Source organism: Lonchura striata, chromosome 1 (assembly GCF_046129695.1).
Source record: "Lonchura striata isolate bLonStr1 chromosome 1, bLonStr1.mat, whole genome shotgun sequence".
NCBI classification, from domain to species: Eukaryota; Metazoa; Chordata; class Aves; order Passeriformes; family Estrildidae; genus Lonchura; species Lonchura striata.
This window is the reverse complement of record NC_134603.1, coordinates 115,214,413-115,231,820: the sequence shown is the minus strand read 5'-3', so window position 1 is coordinate 115,231,820 and position 17,408 is coordinate 115,214,413. Positions and strand designations below refer to the sequence as shown.

The 17,408-nt window shown below is 44.0% G+C and overlaps 3 long non-coding RNA genes across 3 annotated transcripts in view; 1 reads left to right on the top strand and 2 right to left on the bottom strand.

Annotated features, from left to right (window-relative positions):
* The first annotated feature begins 7,439 nt into the window (after positions 1-7,439).
* On the top strand, positions 7,440-9,605 carry LOC144247182 (uncharacterized). The gene is made up of 3 exons (XR_013340888.1): positions 7,440-7,603; positions 9,082-9,192; positions 9,590-9,605. It is a non-coding gene; the product is annotated as an uncharacterized LOC144247182 (long non-coding RNA).
* Positions 9,606-10,415: 810 nt separating this feature from the next.
* LOC144247183 (uncharacterized) lies at positions 10,416-16,712 on the bottom strand. Its single transcript, XR_013340889.1, has 2 exons — positions 16,539-16,712; positions 10,416-10,670 (listed from the first exon to the last, which is right to left on the bottom strand). It is a non-coding gene; the product is annotated as an uncharacterized LOC144247183 (long non-coding RNA).
* Positions 16,713-16,778: 66 nt separating this feature from the next.
* LOC144248933 (uncharacterized) overlaps positions 16,779-17,408 on the bottom strand; it is a 62,884-nt gene continuing 62,254 nt past the window's right edge. Inside the window, exon 3 of the long non-coding RNA XR_013342119.1 lies at positions 16,779-16,813. This is a non-coding gene — a long non-coding RNA (uncharacterized LOC144248933). The remainder of the gene's footprint in view (positions 16,814-17,408) is intronic.

The window sequence follows — 17,408 nt, the reverse complement described above, 5'->3', positions numbered from 1 at the left end:
GCAAGGGAGGACATATCCTATTATGCCCCCTGAAATCAGGAAGCCCCTCTAACTAGGGATGCAGGGGAAAGAGGAACAGTTTGCTCTAGAGTCGATGGAGAAGGAGGCTTTGCAGTGAAGAGGTTAGTTTCGGAAAAAGGAGACAATATCTCCCCAAGACTACAGAGGGAACCCAAAGATTGTGAAAACTGCAGAAATCCTGAGAGCTCTTGTTGAAAGGATTTTCCTTGTTACAGAGCAGGGTGCTTGCCTTGGGACCGGTAAGAAACTAGGAAGCTGGATACCCTTTTCCCCTCCCTGTCATCATGAATAGCCACCGTAAAGGTCCTCTCCTTGATTTCTCACCTGTGTTCACCCAATGGGCAGCAGGGAGCAGGTTGGCAGCTACCTTGAATTTCAACACATAGCAGGGGTAAAAAATCTGCTAACTCCCCAGCCTAAAGTCTCATGTCATCACCATTACCTTCCTTCTCTTCTTTTTGAACAGTTTGCAAATGGCATAGGTAAATATTTTCTTTGTCACTGTCCTCCCCCTGTCTTCACCTGCTCCTGGCCAATCTCTACAATAGACACTACAAAAGACACTTCTTGCATGTGAATATTTTTCTAATTTCAGCACTGTGCAAAAGGGAGTTCAGCCCTGCCTGGGGCCGGGTCTCTGTATGCCCTGCTGCTGGATAAAGCCTCTTCTCCATTTCAAGCTCCTTCAGGTCTTTCAGCTTCTCCTGGAGCAAGTATGCCCTGTGTATTGCTCCCCCTAGCAAACATGGGCTTTTATCCTGAAGCAGGTCAAGGTAATTACTTGGAAAATAAATTGTGTTTAGAGAACTTGTTATCTCTTCAGGTTAGTCAGGCACAGCAGTCAAATGGGGATTTTCTGTATAATCTTCAGATCAGAAGTATGAGATACGCTGCAGTTTTCTGGGAAGGTATGGTCATATTTTGCACTGGCTGCACACCAGTGTAATCACACCTTCAGACTCACAGCCTCAGCTTTTCTGTGGTAGTGGTGCTCAGCAAGCCTTTCTCTTCTGAGCCAACTTCAGGTGCACCAAAGGAGCAACCTTTGGTATCCACCTGCAGTCCCAGTTACCTTGCATTAATTCCCTTTGGCCCCCTGCCATTTGGATGAGTTCTTTCTGTTACCTTTTTTTTTTTTTTAAATCTCAAAGAGCAATCAAATTCATAATAAATTGAATTACTTTTTCGGTTACCTAGTTGTTTATGTAATTGAAGGAAGTGGTTGATTTTTGAGCACAGTGGGTTACTCATAGGACTACATTTAGTTTTTCTTTGGTTAGACCAGAGATACATGTGCTGCTAACACAGTTAAGGCACAAACCAGTATTTAGATGACAGGTGAGAAATGAAAAATGCATTGATTGACCAAAACCTTCTGTGCCACTGAACACTGTGCAGTGATCTAACTAGTGGTGAAACAAATAATGTATCACAACATTGGAATTACATTCACGTATTGGGAAATTCTCTTTTTTTTTTGTTCACAAAAGGACTTGATCACATGCCATTATTCAGAGACTAGCTGAAATCTCTGCAGGCCTTTGCTCTGTAATCTAAAAAGCCCTTTGCTTTTACTATGGTAGGCTTTGGCAGCTACAAGAAAATATGAAATGATGGCTGTGCTTGTATCGATTATCATCCTAATTCTGCTCTCAGTGAAGTCCATCACAAACCTGCCACAGCCTCCCATGAGAGTGAGTGCAGGCTGTGTATAATTGCAGTTACTTTAATACAAATTTACTTACTTGACACTTGAAATTCTGCATGTTTGCTGCAGTAATACTGTGAGCAGCATTAAATGAACTGTCTCTCAGAAACAGGCTACGACTGCTCATACTCACCTATGGCCCTGTTTTCCTCACCTATAGTCCTATTTTCTGCTGGAGGAGTGACAACCCTGTGCCTGGAGCAGGTCCTGTAGCAGTGCAGGGCTTTCTTCTACTTCCCCATGTCACCTGTGAGATCCCTGTGACATACTTTGTGATGGATGTGCTGCCCACTGGCAATTGCTCATTTTGATGCTCTGTGTGATGTCTCTGCTGCATGTCTGGTCCTTATCTCCTTATTTATTTTATGACCTCTCTACCCATTCTGATCTTCAGTCACTCCAAATTCTCTTTGTTGCCTACTTCTCCTGTTTGTTTTGCTCAGTTAGTAGCCTGCATCTGGTTTTTGGGTCACGGGGAATGAACAGGCTCTGGTTGAATGCCTCCTTCTTCAGGTGGCATGTATCTATAGTTTTAAAGCTGCTCAGTGCCTTTTATGAGTTCTTTGCATTGTCCAAACACAGTATATATAGACATGGAGCTTTGCCAATAGGGCACCTTCAATTATATCTTTAATTCAGTCTGCACAAGAGAGGGTCACGAGGCTGTGGATTTTTGCAGAGACCGTTTTAGGTTTGTGGGTTGGGGAGAATAGCAGAAATTGAGCAGTTTCTACCATCTCTTTATGAGGTACAGTGTAGACCTGAATGTCCTGCTGCTGCTGTGTTCACCTGCTCACAGCTGCTCTCTCAGTGTGTCACTGGAACGAAGCCTCTTGACAATAACCCATGAATTACCTGCTTCTGCTGTGTGCCAGTGCAAGGTCAGGACCTGGTTTTAACCTTGTATTAGATCTTAGGTGCCTCCATGTACCCACTTTTTGCGTACAGGAATCAGTGACTTAAAAACTGGCTGCTCCTATTGCCTGCAGCTCACCAGCTGCCTGTCAGTGCAATATCCAGGTTCTGCAGAGCTGCTGAGGGAGGAGACAGAGAAGTGTATCACAGCCTACTTGGTTTGCCTTTCAGAGAAATCTCTATGCCCTAAAAGATCTGAAATATCTCAAAGCATCATTTGCAAATGTTAATATGGAGAGTACTGGGTACCCAGGGGGTACAGGCTTTAGTTAGGCCTTTAGAAAATGTCTATCCTAAAGCTGGAGAAATCTTACATTTGTGTTCTTTATTGAAATTATGACCTGTTGCAAAGAAATAAATACTTTCAAGATCTCCAGCTTGTCCTGGTTTCAACAGAATTAATTTTCTTCTTAGTAGCTGGTACAGTGCTGTGTTTTGAATTCAGTATGAGAATAAAATTGATAACACACTGATGTTTTGGTTGTTGCTGAGCAGTGCTTACACAAGGTCGAGGACTTTTCAGCTTTCCATTCTCTGCCAGTGAGCCAGTGAGGAGGTGCACAAGAAGCTGGGAAGGAGCATAGCCTGGACTGTTGCTCAGAAGTGGCCAGAGGGATATTCCGTGCCACAAAACATCGGGCCTAGTATATAAACTGGGTGAAGCTGGCCAAGAGGTACCAATCTCTGCTCAGTGAGGGACTGGATATCAGTCAGTGGGTGGTGAACAACTGTAGTGTATCAAACATCACTTGTTTTACTTGGGATTTATTTTTCTTGGGGTTGTTTTTCTGCTTTCTTTAAATAGTAACAATAATAATAAAAAGCAATGTCACCACCACCACGATTATTATTATTATAATTATTGTTATATTGTACTTTGTTTCAGTTTTTATTAATTTCTTACTAATTTATATTACTATCTCAACCCATGAGTTTTTACTCTTTTCCAATTCCTCTCCCTATCTCACTGGGATTGAGGACATGACTCAGGGGCTGGGTGGTGCTCGGTTGCCATCTGGGGTTAAACTATGACACAACTTAGTATCAGCAAGTTCTGTCTATCTCTGCAAAATCTTAGGGACCCCATGACTGCTTTGGGGGAGGACTTTGAAAGCACAGCATCCTTTCCATGGAGATCTTCTATACTCTCACAGCAATAGCATGTGCCTGTACTCTGTATAATTTTTTTTTTTTTTTTTATTTGCTGAAGAAGTGAATTGGAGCCAAGGTGATCACATTTCCTCCTGGGAGCTTTTTGGGTGACTGGAACAAAGAGAAAGGTTTAGGAAGAGTTTATAAATTATGCTTACACAGAGAGTTTGCTTTACCACATCTCCTCTAGCCTGGAAGCAAAGACCACTGGTTAGACTGGAGACAGCTACGTAGTAGGGGTTGTGAAAAATTCCAGTTTAAACAGGGAGAATACAGTGCATTTGGTGCATAATTTGCACCTTGAGGTGATCAAATACACAAATGTTAATTTGACAAGACACTTAAATCTGACAGGAGAGCAGAGAGTTTGAGAGTGGGTACCAGCCTTACTGGGGCTAAATTGCATCACCTTCTGGCCCATAGCTGAGCTCTGGAGATGCAGGAGGGTAGTGGCAACGTGTTACAGGGCTCTGTCCCTGCAGACAACCAGGAAAAGAGGAGGGATGTGCACATGTATGTATGAGACAGACTCTCCATAATCAGACTGGGGAGATTTTCATGTGTGGCTGAAAAGCTGTGCTGAATCCATCCATTCTCTGTTGCAAACGTGATTTTATGAAGCCCTTGGTGAAATATAAGCCACAATGTTTTTTTTTTTCCCCACTCATGATGAAATATGATTAAGGGAGTAGCAGAAGACATCAGATGAAATAGGGAAGGGATTCCATCAGGGATTCCCCCTCAGGGAAGGACCTGTCCACTGGCTGCCTACACTAAGGAAGGAGATGAGGGCCCAGGGTCCCATGGGCTTGTAGGAGCCCTGGTCTCTGGCTCCTATTCAGCTGAGATGTCTACAAGATCACTGAACACTGTAGAATCTATGGGTGCTTCTTTGGTGGTTCAAAAGGCAGCATGTTTTATTCCACTTCAAAGTGGCCTACAGAACTCATTTTACCTGGCAGTTGCACATAGACGAGAAATTTAATTTGAGAGAAAAAGCTTCCTGTTTCAAGTTTCCCACCCTTCCCAAAGCAGCATGCTTGAGGACCAGTGTCCCAGACCTCTCTTCCCCAAAGTCAGTCAGGCACTGACTCACCTGCAGAGGCTGAGGCTGAAGGCACAGCTGATCATCTGTTGAGGCTGAAGAAACTTTTTCTGGTTGAGACTTTTGGTTTTTGTTCAGCTGACAAACAGGAATTATTGGAAACTGATTTGCATTGCAAGTGTGCATTAAAATGCATGAGGCGTGTAAGGCTGGGGCTGGTAGAAGAAAAATGTGTGCAATTTGTGGAAACTGTGGGTTGTTATGACTCCTGAATTGGCATATTTATATGTTTCATTGTTCTTAGATTTGGGATTTTTGGTTTGTCAAATCTAGTGTGTGTGTGTGACATACATACCATGACAGACTTTTTGCTGTTTTTTCTTTCATGGAAGACCTTCCATCACAATGAAAGCCATGGCATAGGCATCACTACTGAGCAGCAGCTCGATGACCCAGGGGAGATTCTATCCAGCTTAAATCATTCTTTTTCAGAAATACAGTTGCCAAGCTATGATATTTCTTGAGAATTCATCATACTACAAATCACAGTTGGGGAATGAATACAAATCCTGTGTGATGTCTCCAATTGAGACAGTATTTTTAATCTTCCTTTCTCGGTTGTCTAAAGGCAGTAAAATTGAAGGCAAGATTAAGACCTGCTAAGCACAGTATCAAAAAATGTTTTTTGAGGCATAACATTAAGAGGTGTTTTTTGATTTGGGGATCCCAAAAGCAGAGGTGCTTTGGAAAGGTAATATATGCAGACATGTACTGACAAATGACAAGCTCATTTATCTTAGTGCTCTTTTGCAGAACACTTGGAGGAGCTTTATAGATCCTAAAAACTTCAGATTCTTGCAGGTAGAAAAATCACTGATACAAAGAGGACAGATTTTAAATTCTTAACCACTTTTCATATGCTGCTCTATGGGACTAAGAAGTCATATAATGCCATATCATGTAAAACATTATGTCACTAATTATATAAATTGTATTTCTTCTGATCTCTGAAATACACAAGTAATATTTATGAGACTGTATTACAAATTGGATATTGCCACATAAACATGATAGATACTGCTTTTTCATTAGATGCATTCAGGATTTCTCTCAGAGAACAGATTTATTGGATAAGGTCTTTTTCATCCCCAGAATGATACAGGGCAGCCTCACCATTACCTCCAGGAGCTCTGCAGACCTCCACTGTACCTGCTGCAAGCTCCTGGTCCCTGTCATGCCTTAAACCATGGGGCTGTGAGGTGGGTTACAGCACACATCTCTAGTGACCGACAGAGAATGAGCTTATTGGCAGCATGACAAAACATCAGCAGAAAAGGAAAAAGAAATTTAATATCTTGGAGTTTTTATCATACAGGCAGCAGGACAAGCTGCCAAAAAAAAAAAAAAAAAAAGGATGTTTGACTGCTGCTGGTGCTGTCTAATGCTGGACTTGGATTTGAGGAGCCAGGTGTGTGGCAGGTGTGTGGGAATTGTGAATGGCTGAGGAGAAGAAGGAGACAGGGAAGTTCCTTTTGTTCAGAGCTGCTGTGAGGGAGGGGCTGTAAAACTGGCATTCTCTTGTGTGACAGAGGTGGTGACAGAAACACCCCAGTTCTTGTGAGGGATAATAAAAGGGAAATTGTATAGCCTCAGACAAGAACAAGTTATCCCTTAAAAACACAGGGAAAAATACAGTATATTTTAATGTTTTTGTGGCACTTTTAAGCTAGAAATTGTTATGAATGCTAATACTATTATGTTCTCTAATGTGTATAACAGTGACTAATACTATTACATTCTGTCATACAAGAGCCCTTGGGATGCAAATTCAAAGAGACACAATAAATAACTGTAAAAGAAAAAAAAAAAAAAGGGAAATTAGGAGAACAGAACCCCATTTCTCATTTCAGCGGGAATGTGCTGATTGACACCAGGCTCATGGAGACATTTCTCCTCCCTGCTTGGGCTTCAATGTCCACACCCTGTTCAGGGAGAAGAGCAGCTGTGGATGGGCACTGCCTGACTGCAGGTGCCCCCCATGTGTGTAGAACCTGTGGTTATGGACCAGATTCTTCCTCTCATCTATTTCAAACCAGTTAACTTAAGCAGCAATGCTGCCTGAACCTTACACTTCCAAGCTGTTAAAGTAAAGCTCTCGGTGGGTTTTTGAGAGCCCAGCAGCAGCTTTTCCTACAATAGCTCTGTTTGATAACTGCTGCTTGTAGAAAGCAACATGTCACTGCCACCCACTCTCCTGACTCCTGCTGGACACTGCCAGTGCTCTGGAGTGAGGGATACAGCCTTCCTTCCTCCTACACTGTGTCTGTATTCATTTTTTTTTTTTTTGCAGAGTTTTTACATAATTTGTATGTGCTGTTGTCAAATGAAATTGCTACAGGCTGGGGGAAGAGTGGCTGGAAAGTACCAAGTGGAAAAGTACCTGGGTGTGCTGGTTGACGTCCAGCTGTACATGAGCCAGAGTGTGCTCAGGTGGCCAAGAAGGCCAATGGCATCCTGGCTTACATTAAAAATAGTGTGGCCAGCAGGACCAGGGCAATGATTGACCTTTTGCACTTGGCACTGATGAGGCCACACCTCAGATCCCGTGTCCAGTTCTGAGCCACTCGTGACAAGAAAGACATTGAGGTGCTGGAGTGAGTCCAGAGAAGGGCAATGGAGCTGGTGAAGGGTCTGGAGCATGAGTCCTGTGAGGAGCAGCTGAGGGAGCTGGGGTTGTTTAGCCTGGAGAAGAGGATGCTCAGGTGAGACCTTATTACCCCCTAGAACTACTTGAAAGGAGGCTGTAGCAAGGTGCAGGTTGGCTTCTTACTCTCAGGTTACAAGCAACAGGACAAGATAAAATGTCCTCAAGCTGTGCCTGGGGAAGTTTAGGTTGTACAACAGGAAAAAATTCTTCAGTGAAAAAGTGATTAAACATTGGAGCGGGTTGCCCAGGGAAGTGGTGGAGTCACCATCCCTGGAAATGTTCAAAAAACAGCTGGATGTGGCACTTAGTGCTATGGTTTAGTTGACATGGTGGTGTTCCACCAAAGGCTGGACTCAGTCTTGGAGTTCTTTGCTAACCTTTATGACTCTATGATTCAATGACTGGTTCGTAATCAGTTTTGAGAGGAAGCAGGATTGTGCCTGACTAGATCACTTGCTGTGTTGTTACCTTTGTTTCTAGGCAGTGGGGAATGGTGGTGAATGCCATTTGTCCCTGCTGTAGCATGTTTTTGCCACAATAGCCTACACTACCCTTGTAGCCAAACTGGTGAGATATGGTTAGGGGGTAATTTCTGGGGCTGCTACAGTTTAATATTCCTACTGGTGAGCTCCGTAAGGGGACAGAGTACACCCATGACAAGTTCCTGATGGCACTCTGGCAGGTGTCAATTCTTACAGGCAGGGTGGTCCTGACTCAATGCCCACGCCATTGGTGACAGCCTGGTCTAAGCTCCAAACAGATCACAGCTGTGGATGTCCTGCAGGTCCTGCTGGTTGCTGCTGCTGGCTCTGCAGAGGGGCAGGGTGCTGGAGGCAATGTGCAGTGGGAAAACCCAACCCAGAGAGTAAAAAAGTAATGGGATTGTTTCCCTAAACCCAGATATAATAAGCAGAGCTTGATGAAATGTGCTGGGTGAGTGCGTTTTGCATGAGGCTGTTTCTACGGGAGTAATTTTTTTCGTTTTGCTTTTAATTAGCCAGGCTTAAATTAGCAGCATCTACTGTTGATATTCCTCCTTAAACAGCCAGAACACTTTCAATCAGGAGACTTATTAATATGCAAAAAAGTGATTTGTTTTGATTTCAGTCTGGAAGGGTCCCCCCCCGCCCCTCCCCCCCCCCCCCAAGTTTCCATTTCAGTATCTTCTGTTCTAAATGTAGGTGAAATTGTTGTGGCCATGTAGGAGAATCTCGATTATCTGGTAAAGAGGAAAGTCTTGATGGAGAGTTTCAGAAACTCCCATGTGGGGGTTGGTATTTGTTCTGCTGTATTTTACTATGCTGAAACAACACCCTGCTGTGGGATAACAGGAGACTCACCCAGGCTGCTGTGCTCCCTCACAGGGTAATTAAAATGAGCACCGTACAAATATTTTTTGCTTCCCAAAGGTACTCAGCTATCTCCTCCTCTCCCAACCTACTGTTTTGGATGGGAGGGAGGTGTAAGTTTTTTCACTCTATAGATACTGAATCACTTCACTGATGTGTTTATATCATCCTATTTACACTGCAGATGACTGATGCTGACCTGCACATAAAAAGACAACCCAGCAAGCTTCACACATGGTGGACGACTTCATTTGGTCTTGCTAAGAATGTCAGGTCCAAGTACCATTTCCTTGCTGTTAGGTTTTTTGGGCTGATGTGGCAGCAAACTTAAATTTGTTTATTTTTCTAGTCTAGAAGTCTTTGGAGAGATGTAGGCATCAAGAGTTAAACTGGGCCAAAATGCTGAAGCAGTTGCCTGAGAGGCAGTTTTAGGCTGTAGAGCATCATAGGTTTCCTCCCCAGCTTACAGTGGTGAGACCTGGTCAGTCTCACTTAAATCCATTTCTCTGAGACATTTCTGTGAGATGGGGATGGTCTGGGCTTTTTATTATTACTTGTGTGAGTGTTTAAAGAAACACTGCTGTGCATCATAACCCCACTGTGTTGTGAGTGATGCGTATACAGAGGAAGCTGGGGAAATGCTGAAAGAAAATTTGAAAGGGGACAAATTTCTTCCTTCTTGGCCTTTTAAGCTTCCTTGGCAGCAGGAGCGGCAGAAAGAGAGACCCATGCCTGCCCACCCTGCTCCCTTGTGGAGGTGCCTCGGGGCACCCAGATCCTTGCCACTGCACTGCAGAGCAAGGTCAGTGTGGGCAAAAGTTTGGCTCTCTACCTTAATGCTTATTTTTGTCAGAAAAATGTAGTTTAGAAATGGTTTGGATTTTTATTTTCCTCTAAGAAAATCCCAGAGTCTGTCAGTGTTAATCTGGGTTATATTCAATAACAGAATGTCTGACTTTTTCTATCAAACTGTTTCCAAATATGGATTTTTCCTTCTATAAACATATGGGGAAAAGTACTTTTTTTCCTTGATCAAATGTAGCTATGAGACTTGGTGGACACCAGTCATGTGCTTAAATGCAGATACTTGATTCTTTAGATGCAGATTTGTCTTGGATTTGAACCAAACAGATTGTGAAAAACAGTGATTTGCACAGTGTGAATCATCTGGTCTGGCACTGTTTGCCTTAGGCTGGTTGTGTAAAGACAAGTGTTGAGTTACAGAATGTCACCTGATGTTGAGGCCACCTCCCCAGCCAGGTACACCTCCCAGCTGGAGGTGTGGGGACAAGAACTTGAGAAAAGAGGCTGCCCCACAACAAAGTCAGAAGAGGACCTCAGTGCAGGGTAAAGTCCCCGTGCTCCCCTTCAGCTGGGGACCTGCCTGTGAGGCCACGAGCAGGCCAGACAAACAGCCACTGGAATGGGGCTTTGAGTAACCTGGCAATAGAATTGATGGGGCAGGCTGGTGAACTGATGGACAGAAGGACAGAGGCTGTGGGTCCAGCAAGTAGAAAGTGTGTTAGGGTGCTACAGCCCTGGCCCCTTTGCCCAGGGACCATTTAATATTCAAAAAGCCTGTGAAGAAAAGGACATGGACTGCCAAACCATTGTCTTGAAAAGAAGAGTTTGTGATTGAGAGGCATAACAGCAATGCCTCTAGGTGACATTTGCTTTGGAGGATTGGAAGGACACAGTTCCAATGTGTTTTCAGTGTGCCTTTCTTCAATTGCAATTCCTCCTGACTCCAGGGAATTGGAGCCCTCTGTGTCCCTGGAAATTAAAACAAAAACTGGCTTCAGTGATATTTCCTGAAATGCGTTTTCATCTCATTGAATCTGTCCTAAGAGCAGCCCCAAAGCATCCAAGATTTCATTTTCATCTAGTAGTGATCAAAAACAACATCAGCAAGGAATAAATAGACAAAGCCATGCAGCAGGGACATTAATTCACATGACAAGGCAGAGCAGTTTGCTTTATTAAAAAAGAAAGCTCATGTGAGGGTTTTCTTGGTCACTGAGTATTTCAATCACTATAAACATCTGTATTTTGCAATCTTGTATTTTTCAGGGCCTTGTCTTGGAAAGAATAAATCTTCAGCTTCTTGTGAATGAAGCTGCAGGCTTGCTGATGGTGCTTGAATTTGTGATGTGCCTGGGACACACAGGCAGACAAGGAGAGGCACTGAGGGAGAATCTCAGCTTCATGGAGGCATCAGTGTTAATGGTATTTGGCCATTGGGAAACTGCTTACTCATCCTGGCAGGGACAGGGGGGCTTTTTGGTGAATGTCTCCCTTTTCCTCAGCACAAATTTAACTCCTTTGTTTATAAAGGAAAAAACCAACCCCAACCATGTGGGTTGTCTTTCACACGGGTTAAAACAAGCCAACTCCACCCAAAGCTGCCCAGGACTGGGCCGCTGTGGCTGCCCTGGCCCTGGGGCACGCACCACCTCCCACATGCTCGCTGCTGCACTGCTGCGGCCAGAGAGGATTTCTGTGTTTCTTTTTCATGACAGCAGACACATCTCCCCCATGACAGGATGAGTGATGCTGTTTCCTCTGCATGTGCTGTTGGGAGCAGTCACCAGCTCCACCTCCCTTACCTTGTCATTAAGCAGCAGAGACATTGCCATTTTGGATTCAAGGCTCGAAGCCAGTATAATTTTAATTTGAGTGATAAAACTAGAAGGGCTCTTACAGCAACACAGCTTCCAGAATGTGATTTAATACTTTTGGGTTTAGACTAACAGAAAGTGGGAAGAGATCAAAACCCATTCCTGGAGGAAAAGAGCTGCTACTTCTCACCAGAGACTTATCACACACTGCAGCTGACATGGGAGATGCTGTCATTGTGTGACAGGTCTCTCTGGATGTCCCCACAGTTGAACAAGAAGTTTATTTGAAGCAATAAAATAGTAAACTAGATGTGTTGAAATCCAGCAAAGGGAGAGGTTATGGAGTACAGGAGTACTTTCTCTGGTAACACCCTGTGGATGTGCAGCAGTTCCTCAGGCATTTGGGGATTTTTAATCTCCAAGAGTCTTCCACAACATATCTTCAGAGTTGGGGTATGTACTGACCCACATGGCTGTTACTATGGAAACCATTATTCTAACATAGTAAAAAATAGTAATGTAAACCCTCTAAAAAAGGCTTAAGCCTCTTGCTATTTATCAAGGAATAGGACTGCCAGGTAAATGGGAATAGCAGCACCTTTTCCAGAAGACTGTCCTGCTCAGTATCAGTTGAGGGTGGTGGGCACCTACAAAAACCAGCACAAAGCTCTGCCTCCACCAGATCTCTCATCTGCAGTGGTGAGATTCAGCTGGAGATTTGGAAATGAAACACCATTTGCAGAGTTTGCAGCTGTTTCAGTCCCTGGCTACTATTCACATGGAGAGGCTGCTGGCTTTCCTGAAGAGCCCAGGGACACAGGCTACCACAGCTACACATCCCCAGCGTCAGAGACCAGCGCAGAAAGACTTCAGAGCAAGACACCCCTATGCAAGGGAAGGAATTAAGGTTTAGTTATCTTAATAACCACTTCACTAAAGGCATATGGCAGGCAACGTATTGGGATGTTGAGTTTTTGACATATGCCAGAATTCTCTAAAATTGAGCTTTTCTTCCCAAACTGCCAACATTTTTAGCTGAATCATGAAGATGCCATACACTCAGAGTATTAATATAGACCTCAGACATCTTCCCAGCTCTGCTTTTTTTGTGCTATTCCAGACCTGGAATGAACCAGACCATCCCAAACCCTTGCCCCAGACTTTGCAGACAGAGCAGCAGCAGGGACAAAGCTGCAGTGGTACAAGGGTGGCCACCTGGTGCCAGCCTCCCTCCTGACACCCAGCCACGTCCCTGTGAGAAGAGGAGTTTTCCTGGCATGAAGTGGGTATCAGAGTGCAGCTGGCTGGATTGCTTTGCACATCATTTTTTCCAAAATGGTCTTTGACAGCAAGAGCTGCGTGCATTAAGCTTGCATGCGTGGGCAGCGCTTTCCTGCTAATGCATGGTTGGAGAACTAGGTCTAATCAAATTCAACATTAAAAACTCATTTATTGGGGTACAGATAGTTAGTCTTGTTAACGAAGGAGGCAACTGTTTGTCAAAGAAATACCATAATTTTTGGAATTTCCAGTATACATAAAGACAAAGAGTATGACACAGCAAAGTCTCTGCTGCTTTGGCTTTTAAGTAGAATCTCCTTAGAGGATAGGTTATAAAACTTCTACAAGTAGTTTATGTTATCTTTAGAGACTGCTTGCACTCTTCTGTTGTTTACATCAATCTTTGAGTGAAAGTTATTTAGCCTTGGTAATTTAGCCAAGTGATTTTTATGCTCTTTGTGGTGCCACTTCACTGCACAATGGGGATGTTTCTGACCCTTTTATGTGCACATTTGAGGCCTGACTATATACTGTGAGGAGTCTTGATTTTTCTAAAAATACCAATCTCGTATACCTAATATGCTGTGTTTAAAACAGTAGATGTGAACAAGCCTCTCTTCCCCCTCCTTAATGTCACCTCTTGCTCACCATGTTAAGATGCCTGAAGACTGTTGCTGTATTTTTCCCCTCTCATTGTGAAACTTTTATGTCTGAAACTGAAATAAAACCTGACTCAGGTTTGTGGGTAAAAAAATTCAGCCCCACCTACTGTTTGCTTTGCAATGCTGTCTGAAATATCATTTTAATTTCACATTAGTTGCTTGCCAAAGGGGAAGCCCACTAAAAGGAATGAAGAAGAAACCTGTTAATGGCACTTTTCATGAGGAACATTACAGTAACAAAGCAGTGTGCATGCAAACACAGAAAGTGAGAGATGGTGAGCCCTACTGTGCCTGTCTGCTTGGCTGTGGTATGCAGGAAAAAAGAGAACAAAATTTACAAGGCTGCTGCTCTCTGAAGTGGTATGTGAGCTGCTGGTGAGCCTGGGAAGAAAACAAAAAAACTGATTCACAACAATTGAAGAACAGTGTGGATGTGCTGGGAAAATAAACCCACTGCATTCAAATTTCAAAGGGTTCAAGGGTGAAATTAAATACTATTTGCTTAGATATAAGAACCACTTTCGGAATAACAACCCCATAAAAAAAAATCTCACAAGAGACTACAGCCCGGCATTTCAGGTTTGATAGACTTTGCTTTTTTCTACCCTCATTGCTGAGCACAGTGTTTTATTAAGGTTATAAAATCAAGCCTTTCAACAATTCTAATGGGGTACTTTTGCAGGGTAAACTTCCACTTCTTTTACAATAATACACAAGTAGGAGAAAGGATCTGTAAAGCACCAGAAAACCCTCTATGAGTGCATCCACACTGCAGGGGCCCGCCTCTCTTTTGGGGGGCTGTCCAGAAACGTGGTGAGCACCTATTTTTCCATCTCAGCATCCAGAACTGGGGTTGACATGAAAGATGAACTGTAGGCGCTAGTTAAGAATAACACTCCACAAATGTAAAACCTATACTGAACTATTTATTTTGTGCACTCGCCTTTCACTGCAGCACGTGCCAACTGCTGAAGGGAGCAAACAGAAATTGGTTCCATCAACTGAAGCTGACAGTCAGGTTTTCAACCAGCAATTCTCCTCAAGATGATATGATTAGGCTGCTTGATGACAAACCGGAGTGCTTGATTTTCTGTAGCAGAGCTGTACTACAGCCTGCATTAATTTGCTAGGAAATCACTTTAGAAGAGCATAAAGGGTGATGCATTCGAGTTAGAGTTGCAGTACAATAGATGCCCCAAAAGTACCTCTGAAGTGGGCTTTTCCCATGAAGTTCTTTAACAAAAGGAGCTGAAAATGACCTGTCTCTACATATCACAGTTGGAGAAGTATGGAGATAGTCTATCAGGTCACCTGACAGTGGATATTAACCATTAATGTATTTCAAATATTATGTGTATTTACTGAGAGAAACTGAATAGGTAAAACAGGTTTCTGGCTCACAATGAAAGATGAAATGGTGTTTAGTTCCCTATATGAATAGCTGCTTATGCAAATCAGTGTGTGTGCATGGTTGTTGGGACTATTTCCTTGATGCCTCCTGTTTCTAAAGAATTTTGTGCATTGCTTCAAGAAATAAACTCTGTAGAGAAAATTTTCAGGCTTTAAAACATAGTTATAACAATGAGATTACCACACAGAGCACACAGTTTGTGTTAGCAGAGAACAAGTTTAATAAAACAGTGTTCTTGCATGTTGGATTCACAAATTCATAGTGCATGAACAAGAAACACAATCTAGTTTTCCCTCTCATCCATGACAAAAACCCACAGGCTGCCATTCTAATCTATGAATGAGCCTCCCATACATCTCTAACATTGTTCAAGGTATTTGACTTTTTGCTATAGAAGAAATTCAGGGCTACCTGTGCAGGGAGTCCACCTGAACAGAAAAATTAGGATGGGTCCAATTAAACCACCATTGTCACCTTGCATTTGCATTTCCAGGCTGTCCCATACTATTTCAGATCTTGTGCATATCCTGACTCTCCCCTATGTCTATCTCCCTGCCAGCAATAATACATCCAGGATGGAATTTAAATAATTTTTACTACTATCATCAGTCACACGAGTTAGGATAATGAAGAAAACTTTCACAAAAACCATCATTGGTTCTATGTTACCTGAATAGTTTCTCTCTGCACTTCTCCGCTCTTTGCTTTAGACATATCTAGTGGTTTATATTGTACAAGGAACAGCCAGACACACCTGAGAGCAAAGAGCCATCCTGAGGGGTGAGAGGAAGAGAAAACCCACCAAAGAAAATCCCATCCTGAGACCAAGACCACATGCCTACTTTCTGAGATCCAAACTGAACAGCATTTCAGTTTGACTTAAGGGATTGTATACCCCTGCCATGAGGCATGTGCCAACCTCCATGTCCATGACCCAGATTTGGATGGAAAGCAGTCCTCTGTAACCCACTCCTCTCAAACTAACATCACACTGCTGGTGTGGTACAAAGGAGGAGGCAGAGAAGAGCCTGTTTTTAAAACCTGAAATGCACGGCACATGTTACATGCAGGTCACTTGGTTAGAGTGTGCCTCACTGTCCCTCTACACCTAGGAATTTATGAGGCTCTGCTTTAGCAATGTTTTCTCTATTTTAAGCACTGCAGTTGTTGGTACCACTTCTGGATGATGCCACTGTTTATTTTTTCATTTATCACAACACACCTAGGGCTGATTTAGATAGAGGCACGTTGGCAGAGGCTGACCAGGTGTAGTATCAATAGCAAGGAGCCCAGCTTTTTCCTGGTATGCACATGACCTTTTACAGAGACTACACAGTTGGGTGTCGAGGTAGGGAAAGGATCAGAACAAGTCACAGGCAGGGACCACAGATGCAACTGTCAGGGAGAACCACACATGGAGCACGCAGAGGGTTTTTTTTTACTGCTTTCCACAGCTTAATAAAAGCTTCCTGTTCCTTAACATTCATGTGGCATGTGAACAGGCAGTGACCATACTGCTGACAGTTCTGCCCTGTGCCTGCTGAAGCTCTGCACTGCACAGTGACGCAGGGTTTCGGGGCCAGACCCACAGAGATATTTAGGGGCCTAACTTCTATTTCAGACTTCAGTGGGAGGCTGGTGCCTAAATAGGAGTTGAGCACCTGATTACCTTTGCAGGTCTGGGCTTGCGTGGAAGCAGCCAGGAGGTGCTCCATGTCCCTTGCCTGCCCACAGGAAACGTTGCTCTTCTCCAGCCGGTGGGCGAAGCGTGGTGCGGTGCGACCCTGGTGTTGTGAAGTAGCCGTTCTCCGACTGGTGACGGCCTGATTCACAACACCAGCTGCTGCACAGCACCTGAGGGGGCCCCTGGCCAGGCTCCCTGCTCCTGGCCTCCTCTGTGCTCTGCCCTTCTCCTCCGCAGTCCATCTTCTACACCATCGAATGCTGGAAAGCAAAGTGACAGGGTTAGATCCATCGACCCCAGCAGTTACACACTCCTGTCTGTTTGAAATACAAATGTGTGAAGGGTGTATGTCTCCAAGAAAAAAGGAAGAAATAGAAGTGGCAAAATGGCTTGGCACTCAAGCTCTAAGTCTTCACAGAGGTGGCCATTGCAGCGCAGTACTGCAAATGTGTACAGCTGCACTCCTGCAACTCATTCCCTGCGCTCATCTCATGAGAGCCGGAGGCTGGAAGGCGGAGGCGGCAACCTAGAAACTCAGCCAAGCCCTCAGAGACATGGGAGAAGCAGGCTGCTTTTTCACAGATCCCAGGATGTTGTCAAAAGGAGAGCAGGGCCCGAGGGACCACTTTGCTTCCTGAGTGCACTGTGGCCATGAACCTTCATGTCTGCACCCTGTCTGCTCCTCTGAGGTGGGTGAGACATCAGCACGTGTGTGGTCCATTCCCAGAAGCTTCCCAGCACACTGGCATTCAGGAAGGTGCTCTGCACCCCACAAATGTCCCGGCCTGCAGGCCCTTCATTCCCCTCCAAGGCACCCATCCCTCAGGAGCTCTCAGAAGCTGAGGGACACAGCCC